This window comes from Ranitomeya imitator, chromosome 2, assembly GCF_032444005.1.
Source record: "Ranitomeya imitator isolate aRanImi1 chromosome 2, aRanImi1.pri, whole genome shotgun sequence".
In the NCBI taxonomy this organism is placed as follows: Eukaryota; Metazoa; Chordata; class Amphibia; order Anura; family Dendrobatidae; genus Ranitomeya; species Ranitomeya imitator.
The window spans coordinates 149,577,805-149,591,336 of NC_091283.1; positions in this window are offsets into that span (position 1 = coordinate 149,577,805).

The following is a 13,532-nucleotide window of genomic DNA, read 5'->3' on the forward strand; positions in this document are numbered from 1 at the left end:
CACCAAGTGGTAAGGCCATCTCTCTGCATCTCAAACCCTATAGCATTGAACCCTATAGAATCAAAACCTACAGAATCTCCCCAGAGAACAAGCACAATATAAAATAACAATATGGAAAGAAATAACATTTTGGACAATGAAAATCCCAGCACTATAGCTAAGCCCCCTATAGAGGTCAGTGCCGCAGCCCCAGCAGATGGCAGGGTCTCAAGCGTCAAGGAGATAACATATCCCAGAGATCACAGGAGCATGAGAGAAAAAAAGACCATAAAACATTCCATCATCAAAGAGGGACCAGAAACTCTCTTTGCAGACTTTACGGGTATGTGCACACGTATTCTGGAGGACTGCGGATTTTTCCCGCAGCGGATTTGGAAAAACCGCAGTGCAAAACCGCTGCGGTTTTTCCTGCGGATTCCACTGCGGCTTTACACCTGCAGTTTTCTATTGGAGCAGGTGTAAAACCGCAGCAGAATCCGCACAAAGAATTAACATGCTGCGGAATGTAAACCGCTGCGTTTCCGCGTTTTTTTTTCCGCAGCATGTGCACTGCGGATTTCGTTTCCCATAAGTTAACATGGTACTGTAAACTCATGGGAAACCGCTGTGGATCCGCAGCTGCGGAAACGCTGCAGATCCGCAGCGTGTGCACATACCCTACTAAGAAAGAGAATAGAAAGACAAATTACCTCTTCCATAGTGAGCAGCCTGAGGCATGGCACACAGCCTTGTGCAAATACTATAAAAACATTCTAAAAGGTGGCATCAACAGGGGCCGACAAATCAGAGTAAAAGACCCACAAAATGAGGATGTCTCACTCACCATTAATCTATACCACTCTGGCATAATAGTCATTCAGGGCAATGAAGATAACCTTGAGGCATTTGAGAAAATCTTCCCTCATATTAAAGTCAAGGCTCAAAAATATAAAATAGTAAAGCCAGCACGTAGAAAGAGTGATGGGCCCACACGTACAAAAAAGACCACCAGGGACCCCCCTGCAGCCCAAAGCCCTAATAATGCATTCCCCTCATTGGACACCCTTAAGGTACCGTCACATTAAGCGACGCTGCAGCGATATAGGCAACGATGCCGATCGCTGCAGCGTCTCTGTTTCGTCGTTGTGTAGTCGCTGGAGAGCTGTCACACAGACAGCTCTCCAGCGACCAACGATGCCGAAGTCCCCTGGTAACCAGGGTAAACATCGGGTTACTAAGCGCAGGGCCGCGCTTAGTAACCCGATGTTTACCCTGGTTACTATTGTAAATGTAAAAAAAAAAAAAAAACTACATACTTACATTCCGGTGCCTGTCGCGTCCCTCGCCGTCACCTTCCCTGCACTGTGTAAGCGCCGGCCGTAAAGCAGAGCGGTGACGTCACAGCTGTGCTCTGCTTTACGGCCAGCCGGCGCTGACACAGTGCAGGGAAGCAGAACGCCGGGGGACGCGACAGACACCGGAATGTAAGTATGTAGTGTTTGGTTTTTTTTTACATTTACACTGGTAACCAGGGTAAACATCGGGTTACTAAGCGCGGCCCTGCGCTTAGTAACCCGATGTTTACCCTGGTTACCAGTGAAGACATCGCTGAATCGGCGTCACACACGCCGATTCAGCGATGTCAGCGGGTGATCCAGCGATGAAATAAAGTGCTGGCCTTCTAGCTCCGACCAACGATGTCACAGCAGGATCCTGATCGCTGCTGCGTGTCAAACACAACGATATCGCTATCCAGGACGCTGCAACGTCACGGATCGCTATCGTTATCGTTCTAAAGTCGCTCAGTGTGAAGGTACCTTAAGAGAATGCCTGTCTCAGCTGGAGAGGGACTTCACACTGCTTAAGGAACAGATCCAAAGACAGACAAATGACCCAACACATGCAGAGATAACCAGACTGAAGTGTGTACTGGACTCAGCGGTGCAGGAAATCAAACATGAACTATATGAACTATGGCAAGAAAACTCTAAATTAAAAGGAGAAATAGAAAACCTAGAGAGCCAGACACCACCCCTAACACAGGAGGGGGACCCAGGGAAAGAGATAGGTGAAGACACAATGAGAGCTAACAGCAGCACCACCACTAACTTAAATAACTGCCTAAATATTGAGAGCAAAATAGAAAATAACCAAGAACCACAGGATGGGCCAGACCCAAGCACCAAACAAACCCCAAGTCTAGAACATCAGCAGACCACAACAACAGGACAGAGCAACAAGAAGAACGCAAACAGAAGCTCCCATAGGAGAAGCCAACCAACATGTCCTGATATAGTCCTGATTATAGACTCCAACGGAAAATACCTCAATACATGGTGACTCTACCCAGGAAAAAGGGTCTCCAAAATCCGCTGCTCAACTATAGAAAAAGCAAAGGCCGTAATTGACAATCCATATTTCACCAACCCAAACCACCTCATCATACATCCAGGCACCATCAATCTCCAGGACCAACACCAGCAGGTAGCAGGACAATTGTGTCAGCTAGCAGAGACCACACAACAGAAGTTCCCCGGCAGCAAGATCATCCTGTCATCTCTGCTGCCAAGAAAAGATTCCTTCCAATACATCACCCAAGACGTCAACAGAGAACTAGTAGCCAAAATCACTATGATGCTAGACATCACCCTGGCACAACATCCTGTCATAAACCTCCACCACCTGTATGATGACAAACATCTCAACAACCAAGGAGTCAGCCTTCTTGCCAAAGAACTTAAAGACATTGTACTCAACAGAGTCCCCGGACCAAGAACCCATACAAACCGAAAACCTATAGAAAGAGCACCAACTTACAGTCCTAAAACGGAATATGTTCACCGAACTGGAAACTGCAACCTGTATGCAAAACCAGTCTATGAGAGACACAAACCATGGAAGACACCACCCTCCCCACACAGAGTGAAACAGAGCAGTGAGCTGGCAGAAATAAAGACCATGATCAGCTCCATATGCAAGAAACTCATGCGACTGGACCAATTGCCTACAAGGTAACCAGCCAGCAACCCAAGATGTCCTATGCAGGACAGTCCATTACAAGGTATACAGCTACACAATGTCAACCCTAATCATCAGTAGCTGGAAGCCTGGAACATCCAGGGCCTGAACATCTCAGCCTTCGGATACAAGACAAACGACCCAGACTTTAACCAAATACTGAAAGACATTAATATACAGATCCTCCTTGAAACATGGACTAAGGCCAATAATGAATCCTATGTCCCCACCGGATACAGGGAATTCTCTGTCTCCGCCCTGAAAAACAAAAACATCAAACAGGGCCGGAGCTCAGGAGAAATATTAGTATGGTACAAAGAAGAGCTCCATGAACATATCAGAGCAGTGAAGAGAGGAGACAGCCACATCTGGATAAGAATAAGCCACACCATCCTCACATCCGGGGCCGACATCTACCTCTGTGCAGTGTACGTAGCTCCTCCAGAGTCTCCATACTTCAACCCAGACAGCTTTGAGACCCTAAAGACTGAAGTTGCCCATTTCCAGACTCTTGGCAATGTTCTCATCTACGGAGACCTTAACGCAAGAACGGGAAGAGAAAGAGACTACTTGACCACTGATGGAAACATCTACAGTGGGGCAAAAAAGTATTTAGTCAGTCAGCAATAGTGCAAGTTCCACCACTTAAAAAGATGAGAGGCGTCTGTAATTTACATCATAGTTAGACCTCAACTATGGGAGACAAACTGAGAAAAAAAAATCCAGAAAATCACATTGTCTGTTTTTTTAACATTTTATTTGCATATTATGGTGGAAAATAAGAATTTGGTCAGAAACAAAATTTCATCTCAATACTTTGTAATATATCCTTTGTTGGCAATGACAGAGGTCAAACGTTTTCTGTAAGTCTTCACAAGGTTGCCACACACTGTTGTTGGTATGTTGGCCCATTCCTCCATGCAGATCTCCTCTAGAGCAGTGATGTTTTTGGCTTTTCGCTTGGCAACACGGACTTTCAACTAACTCCAAAGGTTTTCTATAGGGTTGAGATCTGGAGACTGGCTAGGCCACTCCAGGACCTTGAAATGCTTCTTACGAAGCCACTCCTTCGTTGCCCTGGCGGTGTGCTTTGGATCATTGTCATGTTGAAAGACCCAGCCACGTTTCATCTTCAATGCCCTTGCTGATGGAAGGAGGTTTGCACTCAAAATCTCACGATACATGGCCCCATTCATTCTTTCATGTACCCGGATCAGTTGTCCTGGCCCCTTTGCAGAGAAACAGCCCCAAAGCATGATGTTTCCACCACCATGCTTTGCAGTAGGTATGGTGTTTGATGGATGCAACTCAGTATTCTTTTTCCTCCAAACACGACAAGTTGTGTTTCTACCAAACAGTTCCAGTTTGGTTTCATCAGACCATAGGACATTCTCCCAAAACTCCTCTGGATCATCCAAATGCTCTCTAGCAAACTTCAGACGGGCCTGGACATGTACTGGCTTAAGCAGTGGGACACGTCTGGCACTGCAGGATCTGAGTCCATGGTGGCGTAGTGTGTTACTTATGGTAGGCCTTGTTACATTGGTCCCAGCTCTCTGCAGTTCATTCACTAGGTCCCCCCGCGTGGTTCTGGGATTTTTGCTCACCGTTCTTGTGATCATTCTGACCCCACGGGGTGGGATTTTGCGTGGAGCCCCAGATCGAGGGAGATTATCAGTGGTCTTGTATGTCTTCCATTTTCTAATTATTGCTCCCACTGTTGATTTCTTCACTCCAAGCTGGTTGGCTATTGCAGATTCAGTCTTCCCAGCCTGGTGCAGGGCTACAATTTTGTTTCTGGTGTCCTTTGACAGCTCTTTGGTCTTCACCATAGTGGAGTTTGGAGTCAGACTGTTTGAGGGTGTGCACAGGTGTCTTTTTATACTGATAACAAGTTTAAACAGGTGCCATTACTACAGGTAATGAGTGGAGGAAAGAGGAGACTCTTAAAGAAGAAGTTACAGGTCTGTGAGAGCCAGAAATCTGGATTGTTTGTTTCTGACCAAATACTTATTTTCCACCATAATATGCAAAAAAAATGATAAAAAAACAGACAATGTGATTTTCTGGATTTTTTTTTCTCAGTTTGTCTCCCATAGTTGAGGTCTACCTATGATGTAAATTACAGACGCCTCTCATCTTTTTAAGTGGTGGAACTTGCACTATTGCTGACTGACTAAATACTTTTTTGCCCCACTGTATATACTTGGAGCAGATACCGACTGTGACAACCCAGTGCACACCGACAGGAACAGCTATGATTGCACAGTTAATAAAAGCGGCAGAACGCTGTTGAACCTATGCCGAAGCCTTGGACTTCGTATACTCAATGGCCGCACCAAGGGAGACTCACTGGGAAGACATACCCTAAACTCCCATGTGGGCAGCAATGTGATAGACTATGCCAGCAGAGATATGGACCCTACAAATATTGGCGACCTTATAGTCACCCCACAAACACATCTGTCAGACCATAACCAACTGCTCCTATACATCAAATCCACAAAGAAATCACCCTCACAAACCCAGCAAAAGACCGGCCTCTTTAGCCTGCCACCATCCTTCAAATGGTCCAAGATGTCAGCCCCAAAATACAAAGATGCCATCAACAAACCAGAGATCAAGGAGAAGCTCCAATGCTTCCATAATAACGTGTATGAACTTAACCCAGAAGGAGTACACCTAGCGGTAAGAGACCTTAACGACATTCTATATGCCATGGCAGAAATGTCTGAACTGAAAAGAAGCATCAACAAGAGACCGAGTAAACAAAATGCCAACAATTGGTTCGACAAAGAATGCCAGACCATACGGAAGGCCCTAAGAATGGCCTCAAATAAAAAAACACAGAGACCCCAACAACCCCACTCTGAAAGAAGCCTACCACACCGTACAACGAAATGACAAAGCCATCCTCAGAAAGAAAAAGCAAAACGACATCTCTACCAAACTCCTCCAACTCCAAGATGCCCTTGAAGACAACAAATCTTGGGAACTGTGGAATCACCTTGGATCCAACCAGAAAAGCAACAGCCTCCATATCCAGAGCGGCAACATCTGGCTCCAGTACTTAAGGACCTTTACAATGACATCTCAAGTGAAGACCTGAACCTGGCACAAAAAGAGCTTGTGAAAAAACTGAAAGATATGGAGGAAAAGTTCAAAGATTTCCAAAATCCTTTGGATACACCAATCACACTGACCGAAATAACAGAAAGGATCACACAGATAAAAGGTAAAAAAAGCCAGCGGTCCAGATGGGATCCTCCCAGAAATGCTGAAATACAGCCCTCCAGACATCCAGGCTGCGATAACAAAACTAGTTAATATTGTACTGCAGGCCGGCTGCTTCCCCAAAAACTGGAACCAAGGCCTCATAACCCCTATACATAAAAATGGGGACAAGCACGGCCCAGCAAACTACCGAGGGATAAGTGTCAGCAGCAACCTGGGTAAACTGTTCAACAAGAGGATCCTCACCTTCCTCACAGAGCACAAAATCCTCAGCAAGAGCCAAGCAGGGTTCATGCCAAACCACCGCACCACTGACCACATCTACACTCTGCACAGCCTCATCAAGAGCCACATCCACAATACAAAGAACGGGAAGATATATGCTTGTTTTGTGGACTTCAAGAAGGCCTTTGACTTCAACTGGGGAGCGGAATAGGAGGCAAAACATAAGTCGTCATCCGAAGCTCCTACACTGAGAACAGTTGCAGTGTGGCGCAGTTGGCGCAGTGGATAGCACAGCAGCCTTGCAGCGCTGGAGTCCTGGGTTCAAACCCCATCAAGGACAACATCTGCAAAGAGTTTGTATGTTCTCTCCGTGTTTGCGTGGGTTTCCTCCGGGCACTCCGGTTTCCTCCCACATTCCAAAGACATACAGATAGGGAATTTAGATTGTGAGCCCCATCGGGGACAGCGATGATAATGTGTGCAAAATGTAAAGCGCTGCGGAATATGTTAGCGCTATATAAAAATAAAGATTATTATAAAATAAAAATTATTAACGGAAGGAGGACGGCCTATTTTCAACAGAGTCGAGGAGTGAGACAGGGCAGCAGCCTCAGTCCAATGCTCTTTAACATCTACATCAATGAGCTGGCAGTGGCCCTAGAGTCCTCCTCAGCACCAGGACTCACCCTCCATGACACCCAGGTGAAATTTCTACTGTATGTAGATGACCTCGTGCTGTTATCACCAACTGAGAAAGGCCTCCAAGATCATCTGAAAATCCTAGAGACCTTCAGCAGCACATGGGCACTGCCAATCAACAAGAAAAAAAGTAATATCATGGTGTTCCAGAAAAGATAGCAGAAACCCACTGGCCATCCTACCTTTATGATAAACAACCGTCCACTTACAGAAACCAACAGGTACACCTACCTGGGCCTAGAACTCAGCCAGTCAGGGAGCTTCAAGCAAGCCATAGAGTTACTAAAAGACAAGGCATCAAAAGCCTTCTATGCCATTAGAAGGCGTATGTACCATCTCAAGGCACCAGTAACCGTCTGGCTAAAAATCTTTGACTCCATCATTGCCCCATTCCTTCTGTACGGTAGTGAGGTCTGGGGCCCAGTCTCATACCCAAACTGGTCAAAGTGGGACGCTGGGCCGACAGAAATATTCCACCAAGCGTTCTGCAAGCATCTTCTCCAAGTTCATCGGAGCACATCAAATAGCGCCTGCCGAGCAGAGCTGGGCAGATTCCCACTACACATCGCAATAAAGAAGAAGGCACTGTCATTCAAGGCTCATCTACAAAGTAGCAATCCCAGCTCCTACCATCACAAAGCCTTCCTACACCAGGAAGCCCCAGGAAGCCTCCCAAGAAAAAGTACCCAAAGCCAGTCTGACCAAGCCATCAACCTACATGGCCTGACAAAAGGTGAAATCCAGAAGATGGTACATAAAGTCAAAGAGGAATATCTCAGCATCTGGAAAAACGACATAAACAAATCCAAGAAACTGACAATATACCAGAATCTACAGAGGGAGTACAAACTGACCCCATATCTAGAGAAACTAGAAAACCCCAAAGATCAACAGATCCTGAGCCGGTACAGACTGAGCGCCCACAGCCTACTCATCGAATCTGGGAGGCACCGACAGAACTACAAGCCTCGAGAGAGCAGACTCTGCCAGCAGTGCCCCCAGGAGGCCGTGGAGGATGAGGCCCACTTCCTGCTGAGGTGCCCCAAATACTCCGCAGTGAGGGACACTCACTTCAAGAGACTGTCTGATCTCCTCTCAGACTTCACCTCCATGGAGGAGGAAGAGAAACTGCCGATAATACTGGGGGAAGGGGAAAGTGCAGTGGCCGTAGCAGCGGAATATGTCAGTGCCTGCCACAGACTAAGAGGAGCCTGATATGTCATGGACTCCCGTACCCCAACACTGGACATATCCCTATCCCCCGACTAAAGAGCCTGATATGTCATGGACTCCTATACCCCACCCTGGAAACATCCCCCATCCTCTAAAAGGAGTCTGATATATCCTGGACCTCCTTATGCCTCCATCCCCCACCCCCGTATTTTTACCATATGCTTTGGCAATGCTAACGTGTACTTAGTCCTGCCAATAAAGCTCATTTAAATTTGAATTTGAAAAACAACTGGAAATTAGGAAATTTGGTAACAGCCATTAAACAATTGAAATTCCTAAAGGGGGAGGGTCAGAGATAATAAACACTCAGAAAGCAGCCATTATGTGATGGATCTAGGGGGGGCAGGATGACACTGACACTCTGGGTACGGGATAATGATGCCTACACTCGCGTACGGGATAATGACGCCGAACCTCAGGTACGGGATAATGACGCTGACACTCTGGGTACGGGATAATGACGCTGACACTCTGGGTACGGGATAATGATGCCTACATTTGCGTACGGGATAATGACGCTGAACCTCAGGTACAGGATAATGACGCTCACACTCGGGTACAGGATAATGACGCTGACACTATGGGTACGGGATAATGATGCCTACACTCGTGTACGGGATAATGACGCCGAACCTCAGGTACGGGATAATGACGCTCACACTCGGGTACGGGATAATGACGCTGACACTCTGGGTACAGGATAATGACGCTGAACCTCAGGTACGGGATAATGATGTCGACACTTGGGGTCTCATAGATTGTAAGCTTGCGAGCAGGGGTCTTCCTCCTCTTGGTAACTGTTGATTTATGTGAATATTGTTATTCTGTAATGTCTTTTATTGTCTGTATAAGACTCCTCTAAAATGTAAAGTGCTGCGGAATATGTTGGCGCTATAGAAGTAAAATTATTATTATTAGAAGGAATCACACATTATTGGCTTAGATACATTGACTCAGGTACACATCATACTGTTGATGTCTGTGGATCTTTCTTGTTCATTTACTATTTTTCACTTTGATAAATTCCTTTAATAAAAAAAAAATCGCAGAAAACAGGATTTCCCACCAGTCACGGCGCAGGATGTGTGTTCTGAGACCTTTCGCACTAAAGCGTCCTTATCACTGGAGCACAGAAGAATAACATGGCTACTGCTACCTGTCCACTGGTCTGACTATGCTGTGAAGGTCAGACTGCATCAGAGGTTTGTCCAGTCGCCATGCACGCCCTCCACCCACAGGTGCTCGCTCCATCAGCACCAATGGTTCAGTGGTGAAAAGTGAGAAGATTGAGTTGTAGTTTCCACCATGATTGTTATTGCGAGGCGTTTCCTATGACCATGTCAGATAAGGATGCATTTACCGCACACCTGCGGGACAGAAAGAGTGGAGGCGGATATTTTGTGCCGGGCAGCACGGTGACGCAGTGGTTAGCACAGCTGCCTTGCAGCGCTGGGGTCCTGGGTTCTAATCCCACCCAGGACAACATCTGCAAAGAGTTTGTATGTTCTCTCCGTGTTTGCGTGGGTTTCCTCCGGGCACTCCGGTTTCCTCCCACATTCCAAAGACATACTGATAGGGTTTCTAGATTGTGAGCCCCATCGGGGACAGCGATGATAATGTGTGCAAACTGTAAAGCGCTGCGGAATATGTTAGTGCTATATAAAGATTATTATTATTATTATTATTATTTTGTGATGCATCATTTTGTGACATCGCGCAGTATGCGGATACTCAGGAGGCAGCCACTAAAAGAAATGGCACTAAAATAAGTAACAAAAACATTTTAAAACTGTACTGGATACATAGAGCCTGTGTACCATGATAAGACAGGAAGGCCTGGCATTGAAGAGTACTTAGTCACAGGAGACAATTTTATGACAACTCCACCAGGTAGTAATTGCTGTAAAAAAGTGATGGGAATCATCATCATGGTCGCCTATTTAAACTCATTTCTTGAGATTCATTGGACTTATTAAGTTGTGAGTCTCTTTATTTGCCACGTCCTTGATCCTCCATTCCAGAGGAGATGAAAGGTTTAATCTGGTGACTCCGGGGTCCTGGGAACAGCAGCTAATACTGATTAAAGCAGGTTGTGTGATCCTGCAGATGGACAAAAGTCAGACAAACTTTCCAAGACCTTTACCACAGGTGATATCAAAGGTCCAAGCCTCCAAGTCCCCACAACGGGATGAAGGAAAGCACAGGTGTAATCTCATTACATACGGCGACATTATTGATAAGCATTGTGATATCATCATGAGAACTGATGACATCACCTTCATATATTATGACATTATAATACACAGTGTTACACCGTATATTCCTCTTGTTATCCCCCTTTTACCCTGATATAGACCCCCTCGATGATTTCTCAGCAGTGTTGTAAAGTCCCCAACTGGAATGGCTCCAATTAACATTCTGGGATCACTGGCCTTCAGAAAGTGTTTGTGATCCTCAGGTGTTTTGCAGATGCAGAATTGATCCACAGCTCCATAAAGTCCTATTCCACAACTGTTCTAAGCCAGAATATGGTATGAAGCAAGCAGCTAAGAGAAACCAGAATCCATCAATACTTTAAGACATGTAGTTCAGTCAATCTGATAAACTGGTAGAACCTTGAAGATATCCTCAAGTACAGTTATGAAGCCGACTATATTCTTGTGAGAAAGGAAGATCAAGAATTACCCCTGTTGCAGAGGATAATAAACTTATCAGTTGCCAATCTCAGAAAACAGAAATTGATAGCAGCTCAGATAACAGCACTCAAAAAATGATGCAGATTGAGATTTTTGGTACCAGGCGTCATGTCTTTGTGAGATGCAGAAAAGGTGAGTGGATGGTTTCTACATGTGTAGTGCCCACCATGAAGCAAGGGGGGGCCAAGTGATGGTGGGAGGTCAGCTGGTGATATGAGTGGTGATTTATTCCAAATTTATGGCATATTATCCAGCATGGCCACTACAGCATTCTGCAGCAACCGTCATCCATCTGGTTTATACATAGTGGGACCATCATTTGTGTAACAGGGCAATGATCCTCAGGGTACGTTCCCATGGTCAGTAAACGCCGCGGGTTGGACGCTGGGTACCTCCGCAGAGTCCAACCAGCAGCGGACAGTTGTTACAGCATAGTGGATGGGCTTTCAAGAAACCCCATGCCCACTATACGTGCATCGGTGCCCGCGGATCACCTGCGGAGATGGACATGCTGCGAGTCTTTCCAGACCGCAGCATGTTAAATTATCTTGTGGAGACGTGAGTCTCTGAAAGATAAATTTCACCCGTCAAAATGTATTGGACGCGGTGATTCCGCACGGTTCAATAAACACCTGCGGAATCACCTGCGTTGAAAAGCCGGCAGAACTTTGGACGCAGCACATGTCCACTTACTAACCGTAGGGACATAGACTAAAACCCTCCAGGCAATGTTGCATAGTCACGCAGGTTGAAAAAAAGACCTAGGTCCATCTAGTTCAACCTTTCTCCACCAATTGTATATTTCGTCACTAATTTAGCTATAACCTGCAATGTTATGTTATCCAGCCTTTTTTTAAAAGCTGCTATAGTGTCGACCATTACTACCTCTTGTGGTCGGCATTCCACATTCTCACTGCTCCAACTGTAAATAACCCTTTCCTGTTTAGCTGCTGGAATCGCCTTTCTTCCACCTGTAATGAGTGCCCTCTAGTCCACTGTATGGTCTTTGGAAGGAATAAGTCATGTGCGCGTGTTACGGCCACACATATATTTATACATGTAAATGAGATCTCCTGTGAGGCGACTTTTTTCTTAACTAAACAAGCCCAACTTTTACAACCTCTCCTCATATGAGAGGCCTCCATCCCTTGTAAAAATATAGTTGCCCGTCATTGAACTGATTATAACTTCTTAATATCATTTTTAACTTGTGGAGCCCAAAACTGGATCCCATATTCTAGATGTGGCCTCACCAGTGATTTATAAAGTGGTAATAATACGTTGGGATCACGGGATTTTCTGTCTGTTTTTATACATCCTAAAATCTTGTTTGCTTTCGCGGCTGCTGCTTGACATTGAGCACTGCTGCTCAGCTTACATGTAACGAGAATACCCAAGTCCTTAATAATAATAATAATAATAATAATAATAATCTTTATATAGCGCTAACATATTCCGCAGCACTTGCACACACATTATCATCACTGTTCCCGATGGGGCACACAATCTAGATTCCCTATCAGTATGTCTTTGGAGTGTGGGAGGAAACCGGAGTACCCGAAGGAAACCCACGCAAGCACGGAGAGAACATACAAACTCTTTGCAGATGTTGTCCTGGGTGGGATTCAAACCCAGGACTCCAGCGCTGCAATGCTAACCACTGCGCCACCGTGCTGTCCTTCTCCTGTTCTGTAGTCATGGGTATACTCCCATTTAATGTATATGCAGCAATAGGATTACTCCGTACTAGGTGCATTACTTTACATATAGCTATATTAAATCTGATTTGCCAAGTGTTTGCCCATTCAGTCATCTTATTCAGATCATTTTGCAATATTGTAATGTCAAGGTCAGATTTTAATATCCTACATAGTTCGGTGTCATCAGCAAAGACTGGCACTTTACTCTTAATCCCATCCAAAATGTCATTAATAAAGAGGTTAAAAATAATCGGTCCTAGCACAGATCCCTGTGGTCCCCACTGATGACAATATCACATTTAGAGAATGTACCATTTATGACAATTCTTTGGGTCCTGTCATTTAGCCAATTCTTTACCCATTTGCATATAGCTTCCCCCAGTCCTTGCTTCTGTAGCTTCAGTATAAGGCTATTATGTGGAACTGTATCAAATGCCTTTGCAAAGTCCAGATTAATCACATCCAGGGCCGACGTCAGCACTCGGCATTCCCGGGCAAGTGTCAGGGCCCTGAGCAGGTGGGGGGCCCAATCGCCATCGGGGACACCTGTGCACTATAGGGGCACGGTGTCTGTGCTAGTACCGACACCCGTGAGTGGGCCCCTCCGCTTGATCAGGGTCCCGGCACTTGTGATACTTACCTCTCCCAGCTCCACCACTGCAGCGTTTGATGACTGTGATGTTCAGGTCAGAGGGCGTGATGACGTCATGTCTGTGCGCCCTCTGCCTGAGTAGTCACAGTTCAGAGA